This window comes from Mastomys coucha, unplaced genomic scaffold, assembly GCF_008632895.1.
Source record: "Mastomys coucha isolate ucsf_1 unplaced genomic scaffold, UCSF_Mcou_1 pScaffold15, whole genome shotgun sequence".
Lineage (NCBI taxonomy): Eukaryota > Metazoa > Chordata > Mammalia > Rodentia > Muridae > Mastomys > Mastomys coucha.
This window is the reverse complement of record NW_022196897.1, coordinates 149,396,920-149,404,374: the sequence shown is the minus strand read 5'-3', so window position 1 is coordinate 149,404,374 and position 7,455 is coordinate 149,396,920. Positions and strand designations below refer to the sequence as shown.

Here is a 7,455-nt window from a genome sequence, read left to right as displayed (position 1 = left end):
GCCGAGCCATCTCGCCAGCCCCTTACTTATCTTTTCGAAAGATCAGTTCAGTGCTTCATTTGTTATTTGTATTACTCCTTTAGTCTCTACCAAAAGTAGTCAAGAGGAGACTGCACCGTGTCAGACAGTGCCTGGACTTCAACCATGGCTACTGGACTCAGCAAAACAAGGAGGTTATTCAGGAAGAGATGATAGGTAGGTAGGTAGGTAGGTAGATAGGTGGGTGGGTGGGTGGGTGGGTGGGTGGGTGGATGGATGGATGGACGGACGGACGGACAGACGGACGGACGGATAGATAGATGGATAGATGGATAGATGGGTGGATGAGTAGATAGATAGATAGATAGATAGACAGACAGACAGTAGATAGAGTGTAAGTAGAGATGCTGACTAAGGCTCTGAAGGGACACAGGACAGTAGCTTCAGAAGGAACCTGGATCAAAGGGGCTTTGTGAGTTTTGGTCTTGATTTTTTTTCTCCATTTTGTTTGGAGTTTTAAAAGGGGAGAGAAATTCTCTGTCTATAAATATAACCTGCCCATGTGGCAGAGTGGGGTGTTCTGAACCCTTTTTGGTCTGGACTGCTGCCCGATTTTAGAACTGCAAATAAAGCCAATTAAGACTAAAACTGAAACAATACTGGCAAGTCAAAACCAAAAGATGGGAGAAGACAGACAGTTAGCTGTGGCAGACAGAAAACAGTGTTTCCAGAGAAGGTGTGACATGTGGGCACTCAGGGGTTAGTAGATCAGGCTGGTGTCAGACAGGACTGGAGGCAAACATAGGAAACAGACACAGAGCAAGGTCTCCACCCACTGACTCAGAGCAGACAGGAAGCCATTCCCCCCACAGACCACAATTCTTAGATGTTGTATAGATAGACCTTTAGATTTGATTTTACCAAATCAACAGGGCTGTTCACTTCAGAGTTTGACCAGCAATGCATGAATGAATGGACCTGCTACTGCTGTGTACCCACTTCTACATCTCCACCTGATAGGATGAGGACCACCAAACTGAGATATCTGTCAATCTAATGGGTTGAAAATGGTCCTCAGCACACTGGTAATAAACACTTATCTCTGAAAGACTGAAGCCTGGAGAAGAACCTACAGCCACCACTGTTGGGGCCCAAAAGCCCTTAGCATCTTAGTCTCCATTTTGTCCCTGGGCCATCATCTATTAACTAACACTCTTTTGTTTTTTCCACTATCTTGCTTCCGTTCTGCGATTGACTTGGAGCATTTTACGATAGGGGGCTTTTTAGACACATTACAATGAGGACATTCCTTTCCGGACTTTTCCCAATGAGGACACTCCTTTCTGGACATTTTACGATATGGACATTCCACTTACACTAATGTGTAACCAAGCAATATTACCGGTTTGGCCCATGCCTGGGCAAACACCTTTGTGGCCTGTAGCTTTAAAAGCCTCCCTAGAATAAATTGAGACTTGATCAGAATTTTTTGACTTGTCTCCTTTTTTTGTGTCTTCTGATCCCAAATTTGGCGTTGATGTCCCCTCCTCTAGAGAACCCGGTTGTTTAAGTCCTGCAGGTGGGGGGTGGGGCACACCACTTTGCTAAACCAGCACATTCCCTAAGTACACTCTAGATGTTTGTCCTTATACTCAAAATGCGATGTCTTCACCCCTCAAGAAGTCTTCTCTTTGCAAAGCACCAAGACCAACACTAAAAACCATAAACAATCAAAATACAGAATTGTGGGGGCCAGTCCCAAAGGATATATTTACAAAAAGAACTCCTGCTCCTAAGGCTCAGGGAACATTGTGGAAGACCAGGCAGAAAGACCGTAAGAGCCAAAGGATCAGGGAGTTCTCTGTGGGAGAATGTCTCCTAGCAGTGTCAAAAGTTATGCCCATAGTCTCACAGCATGGCTGCCTAAACATTAGCTGAACAAAGACAATCTACATGAACAGCAGACATGCCAAAGCAGGTCCGGGAAAGCTCAGGAGACCTCAACCCTACAGAATGAATTACAGGCAGCTGAGAGCTCCTGAGTGGTGGTGGCTGCAATACCTTTAAACCTAGCACAGCGGGGAGCCAAGGCTACACAGAGAAAAGGAAAACAAAACCCACAACAAACTACAGGCAATGAGGGAATCTGAAAGTGGGAAGAATTGTCTGCCCCTAGAGAAGAGGACACAATGGCCAGCGCCGAAAACATACGTGTGTCATGATACAGGCTGATATTTATGTATATGTAATATAAATAATGCAGAAACATTCAGATATTACATTTTCATGCATATACACACACATATAAAATCAACAAGAGAGCAAGGAAGGGCATATGGAAAGGTTTGGAGGGAGGAGAGGGAAGTGAGAAACGATACGATACTATTATAATCTCAAAACAAAGATTGAAGTTGAGCATCTTCTCATCTGAGGTGAACATCTCCTTACATGCTTTAGAGCCATCTGTAACCGTTTCTATGCTCTACTGTGTCTCTTGTGTTCTCTTCTGTTGCTGCAGGAGCTCTCAGCTGGGCTTTGTGGTTAGCTCAAGGGTCTCATGACCCTGTCGATGTCAAGAACTATAGTAATATCATTGCATAGAGGTTTATTTTTATTACATTGTGTGTGTGTGTATAAATGTATGCCATGGTACACACTGGAGGTCAGAAAACAACTTTCAGAAATTTGTTCTCTCCCACTATGTGGGTTCCAGGGTTGTCAGACTTGGTGGTCAGTGCCTTTGCTCATTGAGCCATCTTGCTGGCCTTTGGTTTGTGTATATTGTTACTTATTTTGTAATTTTTAGATTCTGAGACTAAATTGGGTTTAAATAAGGCAGAAACATTCAGATATATATCTCCATGCATCTTTACAGGTTGAACACGTTCCTATAGCCAGTATCTGATCAAGAAATGGATGTGTGAGGAACTTCAGAAGTCCTGCTCAGTAGTCCCTAGCCTCATCACAAACATCTTCCAGAGGCTTTACTTCTCCATCCCATTTTCCACTTAAGCCTTCCTGATGCCCTTGCACAGTTGAAACTGTAAAATTCAAATGACAAGAGGCCAGCTAGTCACTCTCCTGGGGTCTTTCAAGCTTTGAAAAGCATTAAAGAGAAACTGCTGTACCTCGCCCTCTGCTGGCCAGAAATAGCTCCTAGGAAACAGTCTCACTCCTGAGGAGGATTCAGGATTCAGGAGCTCAGGCTGTGGCCAGTTTACCAAGAACCAGGAGAGGCAAGGCGAGCTGGTGTACTCATAATACACCACTGTAGCAGCCCTTTCCCTCCCTACTATGTTCTCCAACATTCGAGGAAAGCAATTGCCTAAACCAGACTACGACAGCCTTGTGACCTACAGAGAGGGCATAAAGAACAGCCAATCCCTACCTATCCAACCCTTGCCTCCCAAACAAGAACTTGTGGGGAAAAGCCCCATTGCTCAGATCGAAGGCTGATGGGATCGGCTGTCATTATTCGTGGTTCTAAACTGCCAATAAGCAACTGGAAGTCTTTGCTGAGATGACTGACTTATGGAAGAGGCTCCATAAGCTTGCTCACTCATTCAGTGTCGTGCCAAGGCTGCGCAGGCTACAGATTGGGATGGAGGTTTGGGGATAGGGACAGCACTAGGTGTGAGTCCTGCTCTGAAGTGACCACGACGTGCTGTGGGAGCTCCAGGACAAGGTCATCTAAACCACACAGGTAGGAGAAGATAGCAGGGCTATTGGGAGAAAATGTGGCAGACGCTGCTTGCTGTCCAGACTCAGCATACAGCCGATGAAGAAAGATGTTTGCGTATCCTGTTAGTTTTATTGTCAACTTGACATAAGTTTGGAGTTATCTGGGAAGAGGAATCTCAACTGAGAAACTGCCTATAGGCAAGCCTGGGGGCAATTTTCTTGATTGATGGTTGATGGGGGAGGGCTTAGATCGCTGTCTGAGTCATTTCTAGCAAGTAGTCCTGGGGTGTATAAGAAAGCAGTCTGCCTAAGACAGAAGGATCAACCTTATGAGCAGTCCTTCTCCGTGGTCTCTGTCTCCGTTCCTGCCTCCCTCAGTGACAGTGACCTAGGATCCATAAGCCAGATAAACTACTTCTTAAGTTGGTTTTGATCAGAGTGCTTTTATTACAGGGAGGAAATCCAACCAAGACCCTGGGTAAGAGGCTAAAAAGTAACTGACAGGTCTGCCACTGAACCTGAGTGGAATGTCTTCACTGGAGCTGAGGAAGGGCCTGGAGCTGGCAGGTGACAGGTAGAGGCCTGAAGACTGAGGGAGGGTCACAACCACTCAGGGCAAGGTATGAAGGTCATGGTCCAAAAGTCTTTGTCAGGATGCCCAGAAAAAGGACCCGACTCCATGTATCTTGACTGGTGTTCTATATCCCTGATCCCCACTGAGTAACATATAGAATGCATCCTTTATTAGCTGAGCTTTGCTTTCACCTGGAGTACTAATTCTTTATGGCCCAAGCCAATGCCCCGCTTCTCAAGCCTAATCCTCCAGGATACCTACCATCTTAGTGAACTAGGTCTGTGTCCAGCACCCTGAGTCTAGTCTTTCCAGAGCTCTCTCCATCGAGTGGCCCTTCCTCAACATTTCTCCCAGATGCACCATCTTCTCACCTCCTTTCTCAGGTGATACAAAGTACTTGCTGGCATGAGAATAACTGAAAATAATTCATGATGTTATGGACAAGTCCAGGCTCTTTAACATGATCCTCTCACTTACACTGGGGCTGGCCTCACCCACAGCTGGTCTTATCCTGCTCCTCCCTTTGCCTAGCCAAGTCGGTCTTTTCCTTCTTTCTTTCTTTCAGATTTATTTTATGTATATGAATACACTGTAGCTGTACTGATGGTTGTGAGTCATCATGCCATTGCTGGGAATTGAATGCAGACCTCCGCCTGCTCTGGTCAACCCCACTGGCTGTGGTAGGCCCGAGTCAGCCCCCTAGGCGTCACCAAAGTAGGCTGGGTACCTATCTCTTAGATACCTGGCTGGCTTCTGGCTCAGTGGCTCTCTAAGGAGCCTTTCTTTAAAGATTTGTTTTAGGTATGTGAGTACACTATCCTCTCTTCAGACACACCAGAAGAGGGCGTCAGATGTCATTACAGATGGTTGTGAGCCACCATGTGGTTACTGGGAATTGAACTCAGGATCTCTGGAAATGTAGTCAGCACTCTTATTTAACTGCTGAGCCATCTCTCCAGCCCACAAACTTACTTCTTCTCAAGGGCTTTTGCACAGCACTGGGTGAGCAGCTGATGACCAGTGAGGTATGTGTGCGGAATAACTGAAAAGAGGCACCTTGCCATACTGTGCAAACCAAACACAGATCTCTCTTTGCTCTCCCAGTCTTCCTAAATGATTACTATGCCCTACCTCCGAACTGTGGCAACAGGAAACATTTTCAGATAATTGCGAAGATTAAAGATATTTAAATTGTCACAGTGAACTTTCAACACTTTCCTTTGACTGGTAATTACCAAGTGTGAGGTCTGTATATTATAAGACTTTCAGCCCCGGGGATACATTATATTGTCAGCTCTAAGGTATCTCTTCCTCCTTTAATTTTGGTATCAGTTGAACTCAGGGCATGGTCCATGCTGGACAGGTACTCCACCACTGAACTATCTCCCCTGCCCAAGGTGCCATTTTAAAGATTTGTCATTTACTGGAGGTGAAATTAAGAAAGAAAAAAAATGTGGGGAAATGTACACTTAACAAGGAGTGATGAAGAGACCACATCTGTCCTCAGGGTAGCTCCCGTTTTTGTGAGCAATAGTAAATTTCTATGGTGAAAGTATGTTGAAAGGTGACAGAGGATTTTTTAAGGAAAAATGAAACAGTAAAAAAGAAGTTAGGAGTGAAGGAGACTCCCCTGGGGGAAAGGACCTGGGGGAAAGGAGCAGAGACCTGAATGAAGAGCTGAGCTGTAGGGAAACAATGTTCTAGTAAGAGGACATAGCAAATGCGGGAAGATCTGAGAGGGAAATGTTTGGTAGGTTCAAGGCCACACAAGAAGAGAACGGCTGGAACAGAGTACCCCCTAGGTCTAGGCAGTCAACTTCAAGCTGACAGTGCTGTGGTCTGGCAGTGAGATAGATGTGCATCAGGTGTCAGAATGTGGAGGTTGAGAAGAGTAACAAGCAAGAGGGAGGGGTAGCCAGGCACTCCTTGGGTATGAAGTCATATTCTCAGAAAGTGCCTAACTTTATGGAGATGTGTTAACACAAAAAAAGTTGCTTTTACTTTTTAGTTTCTCTGTGTATACCTGGCTGTCCTGGAACTTACTCTGTAGCCCAGGCTGGCCTCAAACTCAGAGATCCGCCTGTCTCTGCCTCCCAAGTGCTGGGACTAAAGGCGTGTGCCACCACTGCCTGGCTACTTTTTAGTAGTTAATGTTGTCCTAGAAATAAGGTAAATCAGGAGATTGTCAGATGGTATTGAACATCCAAACTAACTCTCAAGGATTGTGCTCTGCGCTATAGGAGTTCCTTAGTTACCTAGAGATCATCTTTGGGGATCTGCAGAGATTTTTACCAAGCGATGCTTTGAAATAGTAGCTCAAAAACACATATTTGGGGCTGATGTCCTCTTCTGGTGTGTCTCAGGACAGCTACAGTGTACTCACACACATAGAATAAATAAATAAATCTTTTATTTTTTAAAGCCTACAGCACCCGGTATTCCCAGGCGGTCTCCCATCCAAGTACTAACCAGGCCCTTAGTTAGCTTCCAAGATCAGATGAGATTGGGCACATTCAGGGTGGTATGGCTCTACAGCTCTACATAAATAATTCTTAAAAAAAAAAAAAGACAAAACAAAACAACAAACCCAACAGATATTTAGTCTAGCTGCAGGTCAGCTGGCCATGTCTGAGGGAGAAACTGTTCCTTTATTATTTCCCAGGAGAGGCTGAGGAGAGCAGCTGTAAAGGAACAGGTTTGTGAAGACATTTTGGAATAAAAAGAATCTTTTATTTATTGCTGGTGTTACTGATGTGTGTATGTGTGGGCACAGATGTAAAGAAAGGCCACAACATTATGGAGTTGGTTCTCACCTTTCACCTTTATGTGGGGCTCAGGGACCTTTACCCATTGAGCTATCTTCCTAACCTAACTTACTGGCACTATATGACATAGGACAAATGAAGCTGATACATTAGTCATCTACAGAATCCCAGTCATTCTTGTGATGGTTTGTATATTCTTGGCCCGGGGAGTGGCCCTATTAGGGGGTATGGCCTTGTTGGAGTAGGTGTGTCACTTTAGACATAGGGCTTAAGGCCCTTCCCCCAGCTGCCTGGAAGTCAGGCTTCCACTAGCAGCCTTCCGATGAAGATGTAGAACTCTCAGCTCCTCTTCCACCATGCCTGCTTGGATGCTGTCATGTCCCTGCCTTGATGGACTGAACTTCTGAACCTTTAAGTCAGTCCCAATTAAATGTTGTCTTTTATGAGATTTGCATT

The 7,455-nt window shown here is 45.1% G+C and overlaps 1 pseudogene; it reads right to left on the bottom strand.

Moving 5' to 3' along the window:
* Window positions 1–6,654: 6,654 nt before the first annotated feature.
* On the bottom strand, window positions 6,655–6,769 carry LOC116092764 (annotated as a pseudogene).
* Window positions 6,770–7,455: the final 686 nt, after the last annotated feature.